Genomic DNA, 21,581 nt, shown 5'->3' with positions numbered 1-21,581 from the left:
ATAAATAATAATTCCTCCTCATTTGTGAGTGTTTATTACATTCCAGATTCTAAGCATTTTGAATAATATTAACTCATTCATAACCCTCAGACTACCCCGTAAAATAGATACTATTGCTATCACAATTTAATGATTAGGAGCTGAGCATGGCATGATTAAATAACCTAGGTTACACCGCCAATAAGTGGGAAAACTGAGACTTAATCCCAGACAACCTGACTGCAGAATTTATATTCTTAATAAGTATATTGTACATGGACTGGGTGTGGTGGCTTATGACTGTAATCCCAGCACTTTGGGAGGCTGAGGTGGACGGATCATTAGGTTGGAAGTTTGAGACCAACCTGACCAACATGGCGAAACCCCGTCTCTACTAAAAACACAAAAATTAGCCAGGCGTGGTGGCATGCGCCTGTAATCCCAGCTACTCCAGAGGCTGCGGCAGGAGAATCACTTGAACCTGGGAGGCAGAGGTTGCAGTGAGCTGAGATCATACCACTGCACTCCAGCTTGGGCAACAGAGCGAGACTCCATCTCAAAAAAAAAAAAAAAAAAAAAAGGGATATTGTACTATTTCAGGGAAATTACTTAGAATATAATTTCCTACTCATTTATCTGACTTTCCTTCTTAACTGGAAATTCCCAGAAGACAAAGACTATATGTCTAGATCTTTGAAATATCCCCAGGACAGAAAACAACAAATTGGACAGACAAAAGGCCTGCTATCCCAGAGAGTCAACAAATAAAGAAATAAATAAAAAGACTATTTCAGAGAGTGCTATGAGCAAATAAGATAAAGTAAAATCAGATAAGGAGATTCTTCGAAGAGGGTATCAGAGAAGTTCTCTCTGACAAAGACTTAATATTGAGAAAGAGGTAATATTGAGCTTAAGCCATGTAAGTGTCTGGGATTGCCTTGGTCTAGGAATAGAAAGAAGGCCTATGTTTCAGAAACCATGAGGGAGAGAGAAAGTGGTATGTGATAATATCAGAGAGAAATATAAAGCCAGATCCATTCCTAGAGCAAGTCTTGTAAGAAATTTGCATTTTATTTCAAGTGCAATGAAAAGTGAATGGAGGGTTTTAAGAGGGTTGCGGGAAAACGATAAGATCTGATTTACATTTGAAAGGAGACATTAGAAAGTGGAAGGGAAGGAAGTGAAAATTAGAGAAAGGAAGCTTAGAATTTGTGGTATAGAGATGGACAATTCTGTAAGAATGCAATCTAAGAAATGGCTATGTTTGGGGATCACTGGAGTTTAGGAGAAGAAATTTGAGGTTAGGATATTAGTTTAGATGCTTAAATCTTTGAGAATAATAATTGCTGCTGATGAAGTGACATGCTTATGTCATCCAGAAAAAGGAAAAAAAAATCTAGATAAAAACTTAATAATGGGAAAAATTTGGCATAGACTTATGATCTTAATGAGAAGAAGAAAAAGAAGGAGGAGAAAGAAATAGTTGGTCAAACCCATGAAGCACTAGTGTGCAGTGAGTAGAATGACAGACTCTAATGAGTATCAGGAGGATAAAGTTTGGTTTCAGTTAAAGTAATAAAATAAGACGTTTGAGAAAATGGTGACTATAGGTAGGCAGGTGACAAGAAAACACATGTGCCACAGTCGACAATATAGGATTACCACAGAAAGGATGAACAACTTACATAAGAAATAGCCTCTACATTTGCCCACTCCAGATCTGGTCCCAGCTTTCATTTATAACTTCCAGAGTCACCATGATTTGGATGGAACCCACTGGCAGTTATGGATAGGGAAAATATTCTCAGCTCATTTATGAAAATATAGTAGAAGCTTGGTGTAAGTGTGTGAAGATGGCTAGGAGATAAGGGTAAGATAAAGCATCTTGATTAACTCGAAGTAAACCATGCTAATGTAGTCCAGAGATTGAGTGGTAGAAGGTGAGAGACAGAAAGATACACAGGCAGACAAAGAAAGAATGAAATTTTTAGAGAAGGATGCTGAAACTTGCAAGAAAAGAAGAGGCCAGGCAGAGAAGCAAGCATAAGATGTTAGTTTTGATGTACTAAGATAGCATAATACAACTGGACTTCAGTGAAATAACTGAATGCATTTCCTTGTCCATTAATTTTGGTAATCTGATCCAAAAGCATATGGGTTTGTGAAAAGATAATAGACAACAGAACCAAAAGAATTCGGGTAATTTCCTTTTTTAAAAATATCATCTAACCTCTATACGTATGAGAAGTACATGCTCCTACTAGGGAATAAAACATACAGCAAACATCGTTTAGCAACTATGAGCAGGTTTCTCATATAGTTACTAAAATGAATTATATTTAATCTTCAATCTGTATGTTCATTCTGTGTATCTCTTAACACTGGCCTTAGGGACTCCACACATCTGCTAGAAATCACATACACTCCATGAGAATCAGAATTAAAAATTATAGCTGCTTCATCCAGTAAGATAATAGGGAATCTCAGTTGTTACAGTCTTGTAGGAAAATTTTCCCCAGTAATGTTTTAATCACATTCCCTGGGAAGTGTGTTGGGTGCTATTGTTTTAACGAATGTGCTGAATTGTTACTTCACAATGGAGAGCATACTGCAACATTTCGGAGGTGGCATAGTCTCTTAGGCCCCTCGGAGCAGTATTAACCCTGAACTCCCAGCTAGACATCCATCAGCTGACTCTCCTGGAGCTTTCAGAATTTCCCAACATGCCTCTTTGCTCCAATCAAACCACCCTGCTTATAATTCTCTGCATATGACTTGATAATTTTAGTACATCTTGCTCTGAATCATAGCATGTCAGACCTGAAAAGGCTCTTAGAGATTTAGACCAGGCCTCCTCAATTTACATCTGAGGAAACACATTTCAGTAGTCCTTCAAAATCTATCTCAAAACTCACTTCCCATAGATTGCTTTCCCTGTTAAGTTGTAGCAGCTCTACACCACTCTTTTTCTTTTCTTTTTCTTTTTTCTTTTCTTTTTTTTTTTAACTTCTTTAGCTATTATAATTTGTTTGTCCAGGAAGAAAGTCCTGGATAAGTCAATGTGCCTCCCTTTCCTTTGCTATGAAAAGAGGGCTATATTTTATGTTCTCCAAGATCATCTATATTTTATATATAGTATATTATATATATTATATATGTAGTATACTATATTTTGATTCTATAAAACTCTTTAAAGTCTCTTATTTTTTATAGTTGTTCTGGGTCATATATGCAGGCAGTCCTTGCTTTGCATGCTACTATGTTAACTGAAACTGGTGTGTACTGGTACCCATTTCTCACTTTGCAACATTCCATGGGTCCGAGGTCACATGTCAGTTACCACAAAACTGTGCAAAGTAAAGAATCAGTGCCAGCATGCATTTGTTTCAGTTAACACTGCACAGTGCAAAGCAAGAACTGCCTGTATTTTTCTACTTCTTAGTAGTAAACACGGGGTGGAGATTTTTTTTTTTTTTCCTTTTGGAGCTCATTGTCCAGTTTTCTTTGAAGAGCTGGCCTTTCCTTAGTAGATTCAACTGTAATTCAAGGACATTATCCTTCCCTGGTAAAGGGGGAGCATGTGACCGGAACCAGGCCAGTTAGACATTCTCCCTGGTATTTACGACTTGAGTCACAACAAACAAAAACTGAAAAGAACTGGAGGAGATCCACCTGATAGTATTGTCCTGAAGAGACCATTTGCTAGTTCCTATTTAATAGTTCCTGTTAGAAATGGTCCAGCTCTTGTACTTTCTAAGGTCTGATTCTTTAGTTTTCCTTTCAATTCTGAGAATTATCTTATATCTTTGTACTAAATTCTCTTTTTACTTAAATTATGCAGAATTAATTTCTGCAGTAAGTGACAGAAACACCTTCACTGATGTAGTGTTTCTGGTTTTGTTTATCCAGCGCCTTTTTTCCTCCTACAAACTTCACAAACCAGTAATATTCACTGATTGCCCCTCCAATTTCTGAGTACCTATGGTTTCTTACTGTTTTGTAGTCAGACTCTCACCCCATTTAAACTCCACCTTTGAAAGTTACTTATTGCTAAATATAAATGCTTTTTTGTTTTGGGTTGTTCTTTTTTTTTTTTTTTTTTTTTTTTTTTTTTTTTGCAATTTCTTAACCTTTTAGACATTTCCTTGTAGCATTTGATAGTGTGGAAACTCGCACCCTGCTTTGTTTGTTATGACAATTTGGCCTCATTTCTCCAACAATTCTTTCCTTCTTTGTACAAGTCCTTCTTCTTCCTTTCATTTCCCAAATATTGACATTTCAGTCCCTATATTCATGCTCCTGTCCCTAACCCTCTATGTTCTACTATGGTCTATGTTTTTCAGCCTGGGTCATTCCTCTCCCAAGCCCAGAGTGTAGGAAAGTCTGCTGAAAGTGAAGGCAGAGGTTACACAGGGAAAATCTTCTTAGCTTATCAGGTTTACTTGATGCTTGGGAAGGATAAAACATTTTGTTTAAATTAATGGAATATTAGGATGAATTTTTGAGATGTGGACTTTTTTTTCAGTGTGTTATTAATACCTGAAAGGTATCCATAAACTTCCTACCATCTACCCTCCTCAGTCAGGCACAGGCAGAATAGGCTGGCAGTCTACTGAGCCATGACGCACAATCTAGAAACAACTTTCAAGAAGCACCACTCAGAACGACTGTACTTACTCTTACGACAGAATACAAAGTGATGAAGGGTATGGACTCTGAGATCAGACAGGTATGGTTTTATGCTCCAACACTCATGTACTTATGTGAACGTGGGCAAATTATTTAACCTCTCTAAGTCTTCTCATCTATGAAATGGGGCAATGATATCTACTTTGTAGGGTTGATGCAAGAATTAAATGAGATAATGCATGTAAAATGAAATCTATTTAATGAAAGCTAATTGTTGCAGAGAATTACTATTTATATAAATTATCACCAAACTTTTATGTGTAACCTATGCATCTTCTCAAGTTCCAGTCCTTAACTACAATAACCTTTAGATGTCTTGCTTAGTCCTTAAATTTCGTGATCAAAACTGAGGTTACGATTTCCTCCTTAAAAAAAGTATTGACTTCAGATTTCTCTATTTTTACCAATGACACCACCATTCTGTCTAGAATGAAGGTGTAAACATCGGATTTTTCATGTAGATCACTACCAATCTCTCGACTAGACTAAAACTCAGAATCTTGCTTCTTCAATGTTTCACTTGAATCTCTTTTTAAATTTTTTTGTTATAATTGATAAACCTACATTGACACATCATTATCACCCAAAGTCCCTTAGTTTACATTAAGGTTCATTCTTAGTGTTGTGTATTCTATAGGTTTTAATAAATATATAATGACATATATTCACCACAGTACCATAAAGAAGTTTCCACTGCCCTCAAAAATCCTCTGTGCTGCACCTACTCATCCCTTCGCCCATTGATCTTTTTATAGTCTCCATAGTTTGCCTTTTACAGAATGTCAGATAGTCGGTGTAATCTTTTCAGATTCACTTCTTTCACTCAGTAACATGCATTTAAGTTTTTTCAATGTCTTTTCATGGCTTGATTGCTCATTTTTTTTAGCATTGAATAATATCTCATTTTCTGAATATACCAGAGTTTATGTACACATTCACCTACTGAAGTTCATCTTGGTTGCTTCCTACTCTTAGCAATTATGAATAGTGCTGCTATAAACATCCATGAGCAGGCTTTTAAGTGAACATAAGTTTTCGACTAACGGGTAAATAGCAAAGAGTGTGACTGTTGGATCTAGTGGTAAGAGTATATTTAGTTTTGTAAGAAACTGCCAAACTGTCTTCAAAAGTGACTCTACCATTTTACATTCCCACCAGCAAAGAATGAGAGTTCCTGTTGCTCTGCATACTCTCCAGCATTTGATGTTGTCAGTGTTTTGGAGTTTGATTATTAGCATAGATGTGAAGTGATATCTCATTGTTGATTTAATTTGCAATTCCTTAATGACGTATGCTGTCGAGAATCTTTTCATATGCATACTTTCCATTTGTATATTTTCTTTGGTGACTTGTCTGTTCAGGTCTGTTTCCCATTTTTTATTTGGTTCTTTGTTTTCTCATTGTTGAAGTTTAAGAGTTCCTTCTATATTTAGAATAACGGTTCTCTATTTGATATGTCTTTTGCAAATGTTTTCCCAGTCTGAGGCTTGTCTTCTCGTTCACTTGACAGGGTCTTTTATAGAGCAGAAATTTTTAACTGCAACAAAGTTGACTTAATCAATTATTTCTTTCATGGATCATGTCTTTGGTGTGGTAGCCAAAAAGTCATATCTATTGTCATTTAGATTTTCTCCTTTTTTTTTTTTTTTGAAACAGTCTCACTCTGTCGCCCAGGCTGGAGTACAGTGGTGTTATCTCGGTTCACTGCAAGCTCCGCCTCCCAGGTTCATGCCATTCATCTGCCTCAGCCTCCTGAGTAGCTGGGACTACAGGCTCCCGCCACCACTCTGTTTGTATTTTTAATACAGATGGGGTTTTACCGTGATAGCCAGGATGGTCTCGATCTCCTGACCTCATGATCCATCTGCTTCGGCCTCCCAACGTGCTGGGATTACAGGCGTGAGCCACTGCACCCTGCCTCTCATATGTTATTTTCTAAGAGTTTTATATTTTCACATTTTACGTTTAGGTTTATGGTCCATTTTGAGGGTTTTTTTGTGTGTGAAAGGTATAAGATCTGTGTCTAGGTTCATGCTTTTGCATGTGGATACTGAGTTTTTCCAGCACAATTTGTTGAAAAGGCTATCTTTTCTCTATTGTATTGCCTTTGCTCTTTTGTCAAATATCAGTTGACTATATTTATAATCCCTTTCTTTTTATCCCCACAGTCGCTGTTTCAAGTCCACTATTAACTATATTAAAATAATTTCCTACATGATTTCTCCCTAAACTACTCTTCACTTTCATGATGACTCTGGCCAGATTAATCTTCCTAAAGCACACTACCATGCATCTACCAATGGCTCCACATTGAGGATAAGCCTTTGAAGTTATAAAATCCTAAAACCATAGCTTATAAAGCTGGAAGTAACTGAAATTATCAGTCTAACTTGTCTCTAATGCATCATCACCAGCTTCAATATGTCGAAGAGGCAGTGTCAATCCTTATATTATTCCCAGTGACAGAGACTTCTCTATCTCCAAAGGAAGCCCATTTCATTTTTTAACAACTCCAATTGTTAATGGTTCTTCTAATATCGAACTAAATATTTGTCTTCATCTACTTTTTCCCATTAGTTCAAGTTCTTTCTGCCATAACTTATAGAATGAGATCAGTACATCTCAGGGAGACTTAGAGCACAGGCTCTGAAGCCAGACAACAAGTATTCAAACATCAACTCCATCACTTACTAGCTATGACATTCTGAAAAATTAACTTAACCAGTAATAACAGAAATTATATCATAGAGTTGTAAACTTTAAATGAGTTAATACTTGTAAAGGGGCTTATGACACCTCTTGGCATATATAATCCTTTAATATATAATTAGCTATTATGGTTATTTTATCATATAATGGTTCTTTCAAATATTTGGAGGTAATAATGTCTCTTTTTGATTTTTCTTCTTCAAGCTTACTACATCCAGTTTCTTCATCATACATGAACATTAATTCTAGGATCAAAAAAACTTGGGTTTGAATATCAGTTTTGCTTCTTCCTGGATGTATAAACTTGGGCATGATACCTAACCCACTGAAACTTTATTGTCGTATGTCAAAAGCAAGAGCTATTGTACCAGGCTGAATAATAGATCCCAAAAGATAGCCAGGTCCTAATCTCTGGGACCTGTATTACTTTATATGGCAAAAAAAAAAAAAAAAAAAAGCAATTAAATTAAGGATGCTGAGATGGGGAGATCATGTGGATTATCAAGGTGGGGCCTAACTGTAATCATAAGTGTCCTTATAAGAGGAAAGCAGAGGGAGATTTCATTACAGAAGAGAAGAAGGCAGCATGACATTGGAAGCAGAGGTTGGACAGATACAGTCACAAAACAAGGAATTCTGATACCCACAAAAAGCTGAAAGAAGCAATGAATAGATTATCCCCTGGAGCCTCTGGAAGGAGGCTATTGATATTTTCATATTAGCCTTGTAGACTAATTTTAGACTTCTGGCCTCCAGAACTCACTGAGAATAAATTTCTTATGCTTTAAGCCAGCAAGTTCATCATATTTGTTACAGAAAGAATAGGAAGTTAGTATAATTACATTTATCAAACTGAATTTTTGAGAGTCTCAAATGAGAAAAAGAAACATGTATAAAGTCCCTACAACAGTTCCTTATATAAAGTAAGTTGACTATGTCCAGATACTTCAAAAGATGACTCAGACCACAGAGAGGTAAACGGATTTAAGGAGGTTAAAGACATGTGTAGGTGGCAAATTACACGCTTATTGCATATTCCCTATAAGAAATGAAAGTGACAGCAGGCTGGTGAGAAGTGGGAAGATTTCAAATATTTTTAGAATGTAGAGAAAACGTGGTCACATCACAGATTAGACGTGGAAGAGTATAGGTGAAGGAAATTTAAAAGTCGAGATTGACTTCCAGTTTCCTTGCACTGAACAATCTAACCATCTACTCTTGCTCTTCCCTTCGGGGACCTATGATTCACATTTGCTGGAGGTGCAGTTGTTAGGCTGTGGCAATGGAACAAAATAACTGGCCCACTTTTCCACTGGCTTAATATTAAACATTTCCCAGATACCATCACAATCTGCAAATAATCAGAACTGTTTTATGCTTGATTATTTTTTAAATTCAACATTTATTTCCTTGACATAAATACTTATGGTATGTGCAACTTTGTTCTCTAACTTCAGAACGGACTAAAGTCTGGCACACTAAGAGTAATCTCAGGACCTTCCAAAGTACTGCGCTCCATAGGGCCAGTGTCTGGAAAAGAATAGTTAGAAATCAAAGACCTGTTTCAGGAAACAAAGTACACCTTCCAGAAACATTGGCAACAGTGTTACAGTTCTTCCTTCCCCTCAATAATTTGATCAAGAGATGTGTGCGTCCAGTGGGTCTCCATTTAGTGTGTGGGGTGTCCAAAAAAATAAGAAATTGAAAGAAAAAAGCCATAGATCAGTTGCGTTTGGGTGCACAATTTATGTGATAGATATTGGATATTGAATTCTTTTTCTTTATATACAATCAATTACACTGGCCAATTTTTTTTTCTAACCTGAAATCTGTGCATACCTGCACATTGTAGTTTTCCAGAAGACTCACTATAATCATCACTGAATATTTAGTGAGAACCTACTGGGCACAGAGAACTGCACTAGGCATGTGATCAAGAGAGAGCCTATTTCTAGCCAAGTCCTTTTGTTTCCATCCTGTTCTAGGAGTAATAACATACCTAAGGAAAGAGGAATTCTACACATAATCAAACTTATTATCTCATTTGATCATTATTTTGATTGCTACTTATGATTTATAATAGAGGTCATTATTTTATTACATACTTTCTGTATATAATTAAGTTACTTTAAATGAAGACTCATTCAGCTCAAGTTAGTAAGAATAATGTATTTCTGATTTTCTCATCATCAACTGAAAAGAAATTGAGCCACAAAAAAGATATTATACAATTGAAAAGGTTTTTTTTCAAAAATTTAGCGTGCATTGTATATATAAATGGGAAGATTGATGGCATTTAATATGAGATAAATTTCATTGTTTCAAAAAATTGTCAGAAGTATGTCAAGGAAACTAAGTTCCTAGTATTCCATGTGGGGCTTGAATTCTCTGATCATATTACAAGTTTCAAGTTTTAAGATCATTTTATTATAGTTGCATGTATAGTTTGTGAGACAAAAGGGCCAAACTGATAAAAGAAAAAAGAAAAATCAGTAGCTTTCAAAACAGAATTTCATATTTTTCATTGTTAGTGAGGTGGTTTATATGTCAGGCAAACTTTGATCTTAAAATATCTTTCAGAGGCATGATTTCCTTCAGAGACAATTTTCTGTCTTGATATCCTCATAAGTGAAACAAGAATAAATATTTTGTTCCATAAAATATTCCTCCTGTGACTATTCGTATCTCTCAAACTTTTTTTTTTTTTTGGTGTGTGTGTGTGTGTGTGTGTGTGTGTGTGAGAGAGAGAGAGAGAGAGAGAGAGAGAGAGAGAGAGAGAGAAAGGAAGTTGTAGCCAATTTCTTGGGAGATGTTTTTAGCTTTTCAGAAGGCTTCTCTCTCCTTTAAACAGGAATCATTTTCTAACATCCTAAAAATTGGGGAGGGGAATATTCCTATAGCGCATCATCTTAATTTAATATTCAATGTCCACGGCAAATTTCTTCTTAATTTCTGTCCCTTTATCTGTCTTCTCTAATCTTTCCCTTCCTCTCTTCCTGTGCTTCCTCTCCTTCTTTCTCCTTAAGAGGGTATTGCGTCATGCGTACAGTGACAGAATGTCAGCAGTTGCTCACTGTTCCTTGACAGTCTGACCTGACAAGTGGAGGTGCCTCACCCTTCTGGCTGGGCCATTTACCATTAAAGTCATTTGGGTACATTCTGTGCATCTCTCAGATAACAGGTCTTCATTATTGCACCAGACTCTTCTTGGAAACCAAGCCAGAATTAGTCAAAAGCACACTCTCTGATCACAAAGAAGTAATCGGGACTATGTTTGGGCTATATTTAAACTGAATTTAAGATGAGAAGGTCTGAATGTGTTTCCCTCTCTGATAGGAGAGCTAATTTACTTTCCCACTGACTCCTATTTTTGTTAGCAGAATTTTTGAATTAGTTGTGTCCTAATTAATTCAGTCATCAATGTAAATTTGGGTATTTTTGCATTCTTAGTTCTTCCTCAACTCTTTTGCAGTGTTTATGAAGACATTATGACTAACGGAGGCAAATGATCAAGTTTGGTAGAGTCACCCTGATTTATTCACCACAGGGAGTCCAGCTTGTCTTCCCATTACTGAGAATTCCACTGCCAAACTAGAATTCTGCCCCCTTTTAGGACAAAACTTTGTTTCATTTCTTTAAAGAATTCATTGCCTACAATTATCCCAAAAGAGATGCAGTCAACATCAATACTTTCATAAAGGATCTATTTTAAGAATAGGTCCACTACATAAAGGATAAGCTCATGATTTCTTTTTATAGGTTGTACAGGCTAAACTGACAGGAATTTCCATTTTATGTAGCATTTAAACGTAAGATGACTTTCCTCATAGAAAGTCCCTAACTTGCAAGAAATAAAACTAAAATCATAAACTCCCTTCAGCTGACTGAATAGACCCTCTCTCGGCCAAGGGGACTCCAGAGAAATCTTAAAAACTGAATTTCCAGCCATGATTGTCCAGAGATTGGACATACCTCAATATAACCCCTCCCCAGCTGATCACCATTAGGCTTTCCTTCCTAAGAGTTCCACAGAAATCAGCCCTTTTAAAAGACTTGCTCCCCCACTGATATCAACCAACCGCCTGATGCTGCCCCTCCCTTTTGTGGTTTTGGCATAACAAATGGCCAGCATTTCTTCCTGACAAGGGACGACCAACCACGAGGTGGTTCTGACCAGTCTACAGAGGCTGTGTACAGAGGCCCTTCATGTCCTCAGCTTCTTTTTTTTTTTTTTTTCTGATGTATTGGGGACTAATTGTAATGCATTTAGTTGTTAAGTCCACCCCAAAGAGACCATGGGACACATGTTGCATGCCTATTAGCCTATTACGCATACCTGTGCCTCCCCTTTGTGAATAGTCATAGCTTCTCCTGCAAGTTGTTGAATATATATATTTGGCCATCCCATTCAACATGAATCCCTGTTTTATTCTTCCTGCCCTTTAAGTACCTTTTTCTGGCTCCTGACTGGAGGCTACACTTCTCCAGCCTGTTAGAATGGCTGCCTACAGGCATTTATGAGAAATAAAGCTCTCCTTTCCAAATTTATGAACCTGTGATTCTTCAGTTGACACTTGTGAATTTAAGACTTAGTAATAACCTGAGAATATGACTAAGCCTTAGCCAACGCAACTTTGCTTGCTCTTCACCTTCCTCTCACCCTCACCATCCACTCCATCTTTGCTGGGTAATAAACTGGGCTTTGTTTAACAAGTTCGAGTGCTGGACCCTAAGTGCTACCTTATCTTATGCAAACACATACAGAAACTCATTACTGGCCTGGATTTACCTTCCCAACTTCTGAGTCCTCACTCCACCTATAAGAGCTTCCTTGGAATTTCTACTCCTCTGATTGGAAACCAGATAGAGATTATTTCTCAGTTTTCTAGTTAAAATTCACTCACTAGAGAAATAAATACCTTATTCTGTGTCCAGAAGAAAATCATCTACAAGCAGTATCTGACTGGCTAATAGTTTGTATACATGGTCAAACTTTATTTCTCAGTCAAATGTTTGGAACTGCCCATATAAGCCATATAATAAGTGATGGTTGGTTTCCCACAAAAAGTTCTATTCTATTCGTGAAGCACTGGAATGCTATATTAATAGTACCATCTATTCTACATCTTGGCACAATGCATCACATAGTTTCCATGGGAAAACACACTCATACATACCTGGAACACATTTTCTTTTCTTTTCACGGTAGAACATGACTAGAAAAGGGAAGCACCTTTAGGGTACTAGTAAACCAGATGTTTATTGGCTCCTTAAATTACTCTTTCAATCAATCAACTCTTCGTGTATTCAAAATAAAGAACTGAGGATAGAAATCCCCTGGGGACAGAGATGCCAGACTCAATCTCTGTGTTAATCTATTGGATTAACCACAGCAGATAAGGGATAGATTATAGGCTGTACAGCCAGAAAGAGCAAACTTTAGACCTGGGTTCTACTACTTGGTGGCTATTATTCTCTTCAAATCTCAATTTTCTTATAGGCAAATTGGGAGTAGTAATCTACTGCTTTAGGCTTTGGGGGATTATTTGAGATGGTATATGAGAAGTACTTAGCACTGTTCTTTGCACATTTTTCCATTACTGAGCTCTGACCTGACAGTGGAGGGGCCTCACCTAGAGAATGGTGGTTGTGGTTACAGAAACCATCTTTTGTTAACCACCTCACTGTGATTTTCCCTCCCTCATCCCCACTCACTCAATACCCAGGAGTGGACCTCAATGATGTCTGTAATACTTGAACCTGCTGACTTAACCATAGTTAGTCTGGACTGGACATTGACTCAAGCGGGACTAAGTAGATTTGCTTTCCCAAATTTTGGGTTGTGACTCAAGAGCCTTACACTGGAAGCTGGGAGCTATTTCATTTTAGTGACAGCAATCAAGAGACAAGATTCAGAAACTTACAATTCAGATTCCAAAGAGCCCGTGGCTCCTATTGCACTCAAAGCTTATTAATCTCTTCTTTAGATTCCATGAGATATATAGATCTTTCCAGCAGATCTGCTTACCACCTGTTTTCTTAGTTAAACTATCTGCAGTTGGTTTCTGAAGCTTGCAAAAAGTGTTTTAAAATATAATTAGTAGTAGTCATTGTAACAGTAAGAATGATAGAAGTAGTAGTAATAGTGGTGGTGTAATCCAAACTCTGGTTTCTCACTCAAAGTGTTACACAATCTGGCTTCCACATTACATTACATTTCATCTTTGTGTTTAATTTACATCCTTGATGATAGGGTTCAGATTTTACTCTCAAATATATGAATCCATAGAATCTATATGATACTGCACAGAGAAATCACTCATTAAAATATTTGTTGAATAAATGAAGTTGTGAAGGAAATACAATTAGGTTAGACATGTAAGAATCTAAAGTATGTATTGAAAAACAATGAGGCTTCTATAAAGTACTTTAAAGCAAAGTATTTTAATAGGCATGGTAAAATTCTGTACATCTCCTGATGCTGCTGAGTTGAAGAATATATCAGGACTGATTAATAAATAAATTATCTTTCTCTAAGCTAAACAATAGTTTATAGAGTTTGAAAGAACAGAAACAGATAGCCAAATGTTTTAAAATTCTAATGAGAAAAAAAAGAAAGAACCCCTAAAAGTAGATCATTAATATAAAGAGTGTCTTCATAAAAGCAGATATTTCTCTACTTGCCAAAACACTGTCACTCCCTTCAACCTACATAACACTTGCTGTTGTAATGGACATATATCACAGTGACTTCTGAAGGTAGTTTTTTTGCCTGAGGATTTGAGGTAAGTGACTGTTGAGTGCAGGTTTTGTAAACCGTATGGAATTGGGTGGCTTTTGGAACTTGTAGGTTTTTCTAGGAGGTACTGAATACTTGATGGAGGATTCTCTCAATACTAGTTACTGAAAAAGGCAAAAGATTATAAAAATGGGAAGTTGGAAAAACACCTGTAGAAACAATCTTTAAATCCTCCTTGCCAAAGAAATAGAAGCTCATGAGGCTATTTGGATATAAATACTCAGGTGACTCTACTGTCCTCCTGGACTTTCTACATGGGATTATGCTGACAGAATCTTAAGTTGGACTTGCTTCTGCACCATTGTTTGAAAGGATAGAGGATTCTTTTGTGGAGAGATGAGAGGAGAACAAAAATGTGTTTTAATTTATTTTTTGTGATAAATATCACTGAATCAAAATGTAATGCTCTCTCTATATATTTTAGTTTGATACTCATAATGCAAGAAGCAGTCATTTAATAAGAGATTGAAATGAGCACTTTCTAACAATGAAGTCATTATTTTAATGAAACCTGATCAACTTTCCTGAATAATTTGGGATTTTTTTAAACAACATATTTCAAGGCAGAAAAAAAGGAAAAGACCATACGTTTGGCAGAAATGAAAAATGGTTACTATGGCAGCTTGATTTGGACATGGAAAACCTGTTTCAAGCTATTCATAAACCCAACTCTTGCAAACTATTTATTATGTACAATAAATTATATGAAACATGTAATGAAAAAATAAGAGTGATTTGTTTTAGAACTCAGAGAGTTAATGAAAACTATTTGAGGAGGAAGGACTGGGTAAAATGTGGATTCTGGTGTTCTCTGCTGAACTAGCTTAATGAATTTTTATCCATTCCAAGAGGACGCCCTCCCACCACCCCCCTGCCGCACACCCACTCTTCATTGGTTCAATACAAATGTCACATTCTTTAAAGAAGAAAGAAACTTGGAATTTGCCCTAACCAATATATGTGCCATTTTCAGAATTCAAATATAATTCATTTAGCCTCTGTTTTTCATGCCCGAGTGGACATCTCTTGTTACACACCCAAGGCGAAACTTAGAGATAGCAATGGAGGTAGGGATGGATGCATTGCCAACCCTCATATTCCGAGCTATTTATTCTCTATGAGTGCTTAAAAAGGACAGTAGGAATGTGTTTTTAAGTGGGGCATGTGTGTTCCTGTGAGTCCAGAGAAGTTGGCAATTCTGTGTCAAAAACTTGTATTTTTGCATATGCATGGCAAAAGTAAAGACTTGATTTCTGATTTTGAAGACATATAATCTAATTGGCAACACAAAATTTATGTTCACTATACAAGAATCAGTAGAAGCAATATGTAGTCAGGTATTCTATAACTTTATTTGGATAATAAGTGCCATGGAAACTTTATAATGGGGCAAACAAATTTGGATGGAAATATGGGTAAGTGACGTGTTGCTGTATTTATTTAAAAACCTGAAGGCTTGTGCTTTGTAGAATGGAAACAATTTGGAAAAGAAGTGAAGAATCGGGAGACAGAGAGGTATTTAAGGCAGGGGCCTGGTGGGCAGGACAGTGTGTGCTAATCAAAGCAGTGCTCAGTATGTGTTAAAAGTATGATCCTATAAAAGGCAGTAAATAATTCAACCTGTGTGCAAAAATCTATTCAAAAAAATGTGGTGGCAACAGAATGAAAGTAAAATCCTATAGTACAGTTACTGAATCTGTGAAGTAGTCAAAATAAACTCTTTCTTTATAAGCAAGATTAAACAGAGCTCTATCCCTGGAGCCAGACTGCCTGGGTTGAAATCCCAGCTCTGCATTTACAAACTATGCCATTCTCAGTGTCTCCATTTCTTGACATGTCTAAAGGGTATGGATAATGCCTTATTTACGTAATAGTGTTATGATGGGGACTAAATGAGTTAAAAATTGTAAAGCACTTAGAATAGTACCTAGCAGAAACTAAGCATTTTATCAGTAGTTATTAAAAGAAAACAAAACAATTAAATTGCTTGCCTAATTTTTAAATACTCTAAAATAGCTGTCATCGAGAAAATTTTAGAATGAACTTTCTTGTCACATGCCATCTTTTATTCTAATTTTAGATTTAAAAATTTTTAATGTCTCTATTGAGGTATAACTGACATATAATGAGCTGTACATATTTAATGTGCAAAATGTAAAGAATTTTGACATATAAACAGCTGTGAAACCATAACCACAGTCAATATAGTAAATATATCCAACACTCCAGAAAGTTTTCTCCTGCCCAGTGTAATCCCCATGTTCATCTCTGTTCCCTATATCCCTGTCCCCTACATACGATTTTCTCCTGTGTTTTTTTCTGTCCCCGGGTGACCATTTATCTGCTTTACTTGTTACACGTTGGTTTGCATTTTCTACAATTTTACACTAATGAAATTACATAATATGTATTCTTGGTAGGGGTGGTGCTTGACTTCTCTAATGCAGCATAATTAGGTTGAGATTAATCTGTGTTTTTTTGCATGCTTATCCTTTTTAATTGCTGAGTGGTATTCCTCAGCAATACTACTTGTATAGATACACTACAATTTGTATTTCCACTTACCCGTTGATGGACATGTGGGTTGTTTCCAGTTTGGGACTATTACAAATAAAACTACTATGAACTTTTATATATAAGTTATATATGGCCACATGCTATAATTTTTCTTGGGTAAATACATAGAGGCAGAACAGCTGGGTCATATATTAATATATTTAACTTTTAAAGAATCTACTAAACTTCTCCAATGTGGTTGTAGCGTTTTACGTACCTATCAGCCATGTTCCATTCCTTTATATGCTCAAGAACACTCGGTAAATCACTGTTTTAATTTTAGACATTCTATAAGGTGTTTCGAAATATATCATTTTGGTGTTAAGTTGCATTACCCAAATGATTTAAAATGTTGAGCAGAGCATGTGATTATTTGCCATTTATATCTTCTTCAGTGAAGTATGTGTTTAAATCTTTCACAATATTTACTGGGTTGTTTGCTTTCTTATTATTCAGTTTATATTTCTCCCAGTCTGTATCATATTTCACTTTCTTGTCTTTCAATTAACAGTTTTAAATTTTGACTAAGTCCAATTTATCAATTTTTTTCTTTCATGGGTTATGCATTTAATATACCTAAGGAATCTTTACCTAAACCAAGAGATGATTTTCTCCTGTCTTTTTTCTAGAACTTTTATAGTCTTGATGTATTAGGGTTCTCTAGAGGGACAGAATAGGACATATATATATTTAACTAATAGGATATATATATATATATATATGAGTTTATTAAGTATTAAGTCACACGAACACAAGGTCCCACAATAGGCTGTCTGCAAGCTGAGGAGTAAGGCAAGCCGGTCTGAATCCCAAAACTGAAGAATTTGGAGATTGATGTTCGAGGGCAGGAAGCACACAGCACAGGCGTAAGATGCAGTCTGGGAGCCTAGGCCAGTCTCGTCGTTTCACATTTTTCTGCCTGCTTGTTGTATTCTAGCTGTGCTGGCATCTGATCAGATGGTGCCCACCCAGAATGAGGGTGGGTCTGCCTTTCCCAGCCCACTGACTCAAATGTTAATCTCCTTTGGCAATACCCTCACAGACACACACAGGATCAATACTTTGCATCCTTCAATCCAATCAAGTTGACAGTATTAACTATCACACTTGGGTTCCATATGGGCTATTTAAGTCTATAGCCCATTTTTTAGTTAATTTTCCCATAGTGTGGCATATGAATTGAAGTTTATTTTTTGACATGTGGATATTCAATTATTTTAGTTCTATTTGTTGAAAGGTCTATCTTTTCTCCATTGAATTACCTCTGTCCCTCTGTCAAAAATTGATTAACCATGTAAATGTGGTTCTGTTTCTAAATGCTCTATTTTGTTCCATTGATATATTTGTCTATCATTACACCAATACCACACTTCTTGATATTTGTAATAATGTCTTCAACTTTATAATGTCTTGAGATCAGGTAGTGTATGTTCTTCAACTTCATTCTTCTCCAAAGTTTGTCGGGCTTTTCTAGTTTCATTGCATTTTCTTTTTTTATTTATTTATTTATTTTTTTTTATACTTTAAGTTCTAGGGTACATGTGCATAACGTGCAGGTTTGTTACATATGTATACCTGTGCCATGTTGGTGTGCTGCACCCATCAACTCGTCAGCACCCATCAACTCGTCATTTACATCAGGTATAACTCCCAGTGCAATCCCTCCCTCCTCCCCCTCCCCGTGATAGGCCCCGATGTGTGATGTTCCCCTTCCCGAGTCCAAGTGATCTCATTGTTCAGTTCCCACCTATGAGTGAGAGCATGCGGTGTTTGGTTTTCTGTTCTTGTGATAGTTTGCTGAGAATGATGGTTTCCAGCTGCATCCATGTCCCTACAAAGGACATGAACTCATCCTTTTTTATGGCTGCATAGTATTCCATGGTGTATATGTGCCACATTTTCTTAATCCAGTCTGTCACTGATGGACATTTGGGTTGATTCCAAGTCTTTGCTATTGTGAATAGTGCCGCAATAAACATACGTGTGCATGTGTCTTTATAGCAGCATGATTTATAATCCTTTGGGTATATATTCATATGAATTTTAGAACCAGGTTCTTAATTTCAATATTAAAAAATTATTCTTAAATTCTTATTAGGATTATATTGTATATCTAGATATAGAATGAAGATAATTAACATCTTAGCAAAATCAAGTATTTCTATCTATGAATCTATATTTCCCAATTTATTTATGTCTTCTTTAACAATATTTTCTAGGTTTTAATATCATTTACATCTTTTTGTATATATATCTTCATATTTCATTGTATGCTTTGTGACATAGATTTTGAATTTAATTTTAATTGCTTGATGTTAATATATAAAACACACTGATTTTGTGTACTGATCCTGTATCCTGCAACCTTCCTAATTAATTCATGTTTCCATGGTATTTCCTATGTAAACAACCATTTCATATGTGAACAAGAAGTGTTTTATTGCTTCCTGTCCAATCTGGATGTCTTTTTCCTTTTTTTGTCTTATTTTACTATCTAAAGCCATCAGTACAATTTTAAATATAAGTAATTATAGTACATAGTCTTTCCTTGTCCCTGATCTTATGGGAAAAGCATTCAGTCCTTCATTATTAAAAATGATTATGATGTTAGATGTAGATTTTCCACAAATGGAATTTAACAGTTTGAATAAGTTTTCATCTATTCTTAGTTTGCTGAGTTTTTTTATTATTATTACAAATGGATATTGAATCTGCCCAAAGCTTTTTTTGGTCTATTGAGATAATTATATGATTTTTCATTTTTAGTCTGCTAATATAATGAGTTCTATTCATTGATTTTCAAATTTTAAACCAAACTTGCATGCCTGACATAAATCCCATGTGATCATGATGTATTTCCTTTTTCTATATTCTTGGATTAAATTTGTTAAAATTTGCAATAATAGAAACTGCACCTGTTTGTTAGGTATATTGATCTGTAGTTTTTTTTTTTTTTTTTTTTTCTCTTTCTATTTGGTGTTGGTACTGGAATAATGCTGGCTTTACAAAATGGGTTCCCTTCTCCTCTGTATTTTAGAAGAGTTTTGTTAAATTGATACTATTTCTTCTATCAATGGCCCAATAAAACCATCTGGGCTTGTAGTTTTCTTTGTGGGAAGATTTTTTAATGCACAACAATTCCTTAAATATATATAGGACTATGTAGGTTACCTGTTTCTTACAGTAAACTTTCATAGTTTTGTTACTTTGAATAAGTTTGTCTATTTTATCTAACTTTTCAGGTTTATTAAGAGTAAGCTTTCCTAATTTTCCTTTGTGATCCTCATATTATCTGTGGAATTTGTAGTGTTATCATTTCTTTCATTCATGATATTAGTAATTTGTATCATCTGTGTTTTTCCTGATCATCTAGTTAGGGGTCTATCCATTTTAGTGATCTGCTCAAGCAACTAGCTTTTGGTTTATTGATTTTTTTCTATTAAAATGTTTAAAATTGATTTCTACTCTGATAATCACCACTTTTCTTTATTCAATTTACTTTGTTTTAATGCTTTTCTTCTACTTTCTTTAACTGAGGCTACTGATTTGAACCTTTTTTATTATTTCTAATTATGTGTTTTAGGATATAAATTTTATTGTAAATATAAGTTTTACTACATCCCACAAATTGACATACTGTGTTTTCATGTTTATTGATTTCAAAATGCTTTCTGATTTCCATTTTGATTTCATAATTGATCCATGAGTTATGTAGTATTGTGTTAATTAGTTTCAACTATTTGAAGATTTTGCAGAGCTCGTTTCATTAATTTACTTTTATTTACATTGTAATCAGGAAATATACTTTGTATGCTTTTAATCCTTTTAAGTTTTTTAGCACTTGTTTTATTGCCTTGCAAATGACTTATCTTGGTAAATACCCTGTGTGCAATGGGGGGAAAGTATATTCTGCTGTCTTGTGGTAGGGTGTTGCTATGGTTTGAAAACTTAATCCCCAAATTCATATGTTGATTGGACATAGAGCCTGTGGAAGGTAATTAGGATAGATAAGATCATCAGGGTGGGGGCCTCCATGATGGGACTGGTGACTTTCTAAGAGAAAGAGACATTTGATCTGACACACACATATGCTCTTGCCCTCTCACCAAGTGATGCTTTCTACCACGTTAAGATGCAGCAAGAAGTCTCTCAAAAGAGGCCAGTGCCATGCTTTTGAACTTCCTAGTCTCCAGAACCATGAGCTAAGTAAACTTTTTATTTCTTTATAAATTTTTCAGTATGGTAGTCTGTTATAGCAACAAAAACAAACTAAGACAGTTGTATAATAAACATCACCTAGATCTAGATTGTTGGTATGTTTTTCAAATCATCTGTATCTTCACTTATTTTCTGCTTTCTTGTTCTATCAATTACTGAGAGCAGTATGAAAATCTCTATCTATTAATTACGTGTTTATCTATTTCTCCTTGAAATTCTATAGATTTTGTGTTATGTATAGCTGTTATTAGATATATAAAATTTAGGATCATTATATCCTCTTCATGATTTCACACTTATTATGAAATATCTCCTTTATCCATGGTGATAATCTTTGCTCTAAGATCTACTTCGTCTGATATTTATATGGTCACTCCAAACTTCTTTTGATTGATGCTAGCATGATATGTATAACTTTTTTCCATCCTTTACTTATAATTTGCTTGTGTCTTTATATTGAAAGTATATTTCTTATAGGCATAAACAAGACCTTATGTTTTTATCCAATCTAATAATAATCTTTGTCTTGTAATTGGAGCATTTAGACCAATCATCTTTAATGTAATCGTCTATTTAAAGTTGCACGTTAACTCCATCCTTTCCACCTCAACTCCGTCCTTTCTACCTCAGC

This window comes from Macaca thibetana, chromosome 1, assembly GCF_024542745.1.
Source record: "Macaca thibetana thibetana isolate TM-01 chromosome 1, ASM2454274v1, whole genome shotgun sequence".
Classification (NCBI taxonomy): domain Eukaryota; kingdom Metazoa; phylum Chordata; class Mammalia; order Primates; family Cercopithecidae; genus Macaca; species Macaca thibetana.
The sequence above is the reverse complement of the archived record's forward strand: the minus strand, read 5'-3'. Positions refer to the sequence as shown.